The sequence below is a fragment of the Nuphar pumila genome, chromosome 5, assembly GCF_984573655.1.
Source record: "Nuphar pumila chromosome 5, dmNupPumi1.hap1.1, whole genome shotgun sequence".
NCBI lineage: Eukaryota > Viridiplantae > Streptophyta > Magnoliopsida > Nymphaeales > Nymphaeaceae > Nuphar > Nuphar pumila.
Window position 1 is genome coordinate 115,526,662 of NC_143253.1, and position 4,187 is coordinate 115,530,848.

The 4,187-nt window shown below is 39.5% G+C and overlaps 1 long non-coding RNA gene across 1 annotated transcript; it reads right to left on the minus strand.

The window, feature by feature from the left end:
* Positions 1-1,948: 1,948 nt before the first annotated feature.
* Positions 1,949-2,699, minus strand: LOC149838263 (uncharacterized). Its single transcript, XR_016432173.1, has 2 exons — positions 2,509-2,699; positions 1,949-2,397 (listed from the first exon to the last, which is right to left on the minus strand). It is a non-coding gene; the product is annotated as an uncharacterized LOC149838263 (long non-coding RNA).
* Between the last annotated feature and the right edge of the window lie 1,488 nt (positions 2,700-4,187).

The window sequence follows — 4,187 nt, forward strand, 5'->3', positions numbered from 1 at the left end:
GGCCACTTGAGAAAGTGACTGTATTCGCAGCCACTAAAAGTGTGTCCATTATTGCTTAGCCAATATCCACTACTAATGTAGCTGTAATAGATTATCAAAGGCCACTTGATAAAGTGGCTGCTAATACACAGATATTAACAGCCACTAAAAATGTGGCCGTTATAGCTTACCCAATAGTAGCCACTAATGTGATTGCAGTAGAATATCAATGGCTACTTTAGAAAGTGACTGCTAATACACAGATTTGCAATACTTATGTTTCACAATCTGTGAGAGCTTAAATGGATGATAAGGTGCTCTTCTAGTCTGTGAAATCAAAAGAGAAATGGGATAATCTTGCTCTCTCTGCCTGCTGAGCCCAGACCGAGCCCAGGTCAAGTCCGACTCGACTCAATACTCAGCACAAGCCGAGCTTGAACACCATTGGTTCAAGCTAAGGCTGAGCTCGAGCTGAGCCTATACACCAGGTTACGAGAGCCTAGCTTGAACATGCCAAGCTCGGCTTGTGTGCATCCCTAGTGGCAAGTGATCTCAAGGGTTTTACCAAACACAAATGCGGGGTGGGTGTGGGGGGTCTTTTGGCTTAGCCAGAAAAAAATGTAAACTTAGTGCAAAAGCTATATGTTATGTCCAAAACTTAGTTCCGATCTCTCTTTAACTTTTTACTTTGTAGTCAAGATAAGAACTGGGTCAGTCAATCTAGGGTTAGGCAGATACCAACAAATGCATTTGTTTTCAGAGAACGTGCAACTATAGTAAAAAATAAGCTCCTTGCAAGAACATCCTGTCAGTGATTTGTTTATGAAGAAAATGAAAACATAATCTTTTTATGTTGCTTACAACTAAAGAAACATTCAAAGGGAAAATTACAAAGAAGGTAGTTATAGAAATAATATATTTCTAAAAGGCCAACGTAAGGTTCTATGTTTTTTGCTATGATGAGTATCAAAATTAACACTGCTTTCCCAGTTATGCATTCTCAAGGTTTCTAAAGCAGCAACAAGGATCATTTGAGGTTCTGCTGTTGTTTCTAACCATGCCAAGGCCAATTCCTTGGATATTATAGATGCAATATCCGTGCTTAGAATGATTAGATAGAAAAAAAATGGGCAGGTATATCAAGATGCTTAATGGAAGTTGAAGGCTTGGATCCCCATTCTTGGCCCCATACTTTTGGCTATAATTAAATTTCCTTACAAACTAAGCTTCATAATAATGATGGCCTGAAAGAGTTTTTTTGTTGGATTCAACACTATAGCATTTTGACTTACAAAATGGTAAACTTTTTTTTTTATAGGCAAGCTGGGGTTAGGCAGTCCCCTACCAGTTATACAACTATACAATTGGGTTTTGAACCTGCAACGTCCCAACACAAGGTGACGTGCACTAGCTGCTCCTACCAGACAAGCGGAGCCCCAGTTGGTAAAATATTTAACTTTCTTATGACAGAAACCCTAGCCAAGAACCGGCCACTTAATGGACCCAATCCCCAGCAAGGTAAATATCGGGTGGGCTCATGACCACCCTGCCTAACGTGGCCTACCTTAGAAAGCTACGAACACACTGGGAAAGCTACCTTATTCACGAGCGAGCACATTGGTATAAAAACCTTAGGTTCCCCTTGCATTCTAGGGTGGACACCATGCTTTGGCCGAGGGAGGATCAGGTGCAATGTGATTGCACACTTTTAGTGTGCTGCTGCACCTGATCACCCTCCATTTTTTGGTACAGCACCCTACTAGATGAGCTGAAATACTCTTGTGGGGGCTAAATACAAACTGCTTGGCAAAGCATAAAGACATGATTCTTTTCGGGTGTTTTTTTTTGTCTCTATCTACGGTCTTCGAATAAGCATAAGATAAAGACCATGAGTAGTAAACTAATCCCGTCATCCATATGGACTAAAAAGGTCCATACAACATGTATGCACTTGCATTAGTCATAGACGTGTGCGTAAACAAGCACCATATGAAATATAATGGTATTGACTTTGACGCCACCATCAATACATGAAAAGGTTACCAAATCATAAGCACACCAAGGAGTGCTCATTGGGCTCCACTTTCACCCTCACCCATTGCCTCAAGCACCTGCTTCACAAATTTCTACCATAACAAAGCAACAAATCAGCAGGAATTCTTGTTGGTAATGTCATAAGCTCTACATTAATTGCTTTTCTCCATTACATTATAACAACAACCAAATTAAGAACAAAAGGAACATCTAGTGAGGTAATCTCTCATTAGAGTTGCTTGGCAGACTAGTTTCTTCCAAGTCATCCAAGGAAACGAAGATCTCATCTAGACATGAAAGCTCTCTTCCATCATCACTACAAGAACTCGACTCAGAATCAAAGTCTCTCTCTTGAATTCTGCATAGAACCAAATCTCCTGATACCTGCAACTATTATCTATTATTTTATAACTAGAGAGAGAGAGATAGAGAGAGAGAGAGAGAGAGAGAGAGAGAGAGAGAGAGAGAGAGAGAGAGAGAGAGAGAGAGTCTTACAGATCTTGAACTTGCACGTTTCTTAGAAACTTTGGTCATGGAGTCCAAGAGCCTATACTCATTCATTACCCAATTGGTTTTGGTCCCCATGGGAGCCTTACCCATGTAAAAAATTAGAGACCTCTTGCACCCAATTATTCTGCTTCCATTTGATATGGACTCATCGTTGCCCATCACCCTCCAATACCCTGATGCAGCAGGCCGGTATTCTATGGCGTTCTTTTTCTGATTTCTTTTCCTTCGACTATAGAAATACCACTCTTTATCCCCACCCAAAGCCTTTCCTGCACAAACACAATATGTAAACCGATCTTTCAATCTTTCTGGTACTGTTTGATAATGCATGCACTGCAAAATTTATACAATGATTAGGGTATTTGAACCAACTGGACATGGGATAAAGCTCATAGAGTAAATTCGTCACTTGGTGACCTGCAGCTGGTGTCACCATTTTCTGGCACTTGCACTTTAGCATGTTGGCAAACACCAGTAAAGCTCCACTTTTGTAAAAACTTTCTAAAGCTCCTTTATCTCCAAGGAGTGATGGAATCCGAAAAGAATATTGATATACAAGCTGATTAAATTGCCAATATTTCTCACTTACTTGAAAGCATATCAATCTAATCTATACTACAAACACGAAACCTCTAAAATACCAACAACAAATATCTCACACAATTAAGAAATTCTAGTACCTTTAAGAGAGATTCTTATACGCCTATACATGGAGAGAGAGAGTAACCTGGTAGTTCCCATGGGTGATAGTTATAGAGGTCTATCTCTGCAATAATGTCGGGTTCTTCGGAGAGAAGCATGACTTTCTTATAGAGATAATGAAGAACGAGCTCTTTGTCTGTCGGATAGAACTTGAAGCCAGGAGGAAGAGTGATATCGTTTGCTGCCATCTCTTCCCCTCCCCTTAGTTTCGTTGGTGTTTCGAGTTATTCGATATTCTCTTTATATAGAAAGACATGAGAGAGAGAGGGAGAGAGAGAGAGAGAGAGAGAGAGAGAGAGAGAGAGAGAGAGAGAGAGAGAGAGTCGAAGGCGGGTGGCCATTTGGATGGTAGGGAAGCAAAAGGGACAGGTAGAGAAATATGTCCTTTTTTTTAGTGCAATCCTATATAAATATATAAATAAAAGAAAACAGAATTCCAAATTTGATGAGTGATTAAATGTGTTAAGGTCCACATAGTACTTGTTATTTTTATCTTTGCTATACGAATAAGGTTTAAAAATATCTCTTCAAAAAAAAGTTTTAAAAAGTATACATGTACATATTTCTCTACGTGAAGGCATGACAAGCTCAATTTCCAGTTTAATTTCATCATCTTGGCACCTCTCTAGTTTTTTCTTTCATTTCACTTAGTTTTTAACTTTTTATGTCTCTCAAAGCCTTACTGGTGAAGCATTTAAGTCCAATGTGAAGTCCTTAATTTGTGTTACATTTAGCAATCAACAGTCGTGAAAATGGTAGTCTACCCTCTTCGATTGCTTGGTGGTAGATCTTCTATTTCCATGAAACCAATAATTTCACTGCCAACGTTTTCTTTCAAAAAATACTAATAAAGGCACTGCCAAAAGAAGTCAAACTGCGTTGGATGCAGTTAGATCCAGACCCGGACCCATCCAGCTTGGTGTTTCATCAACATAAGCTGGATCAGTTGGACCCATATATTT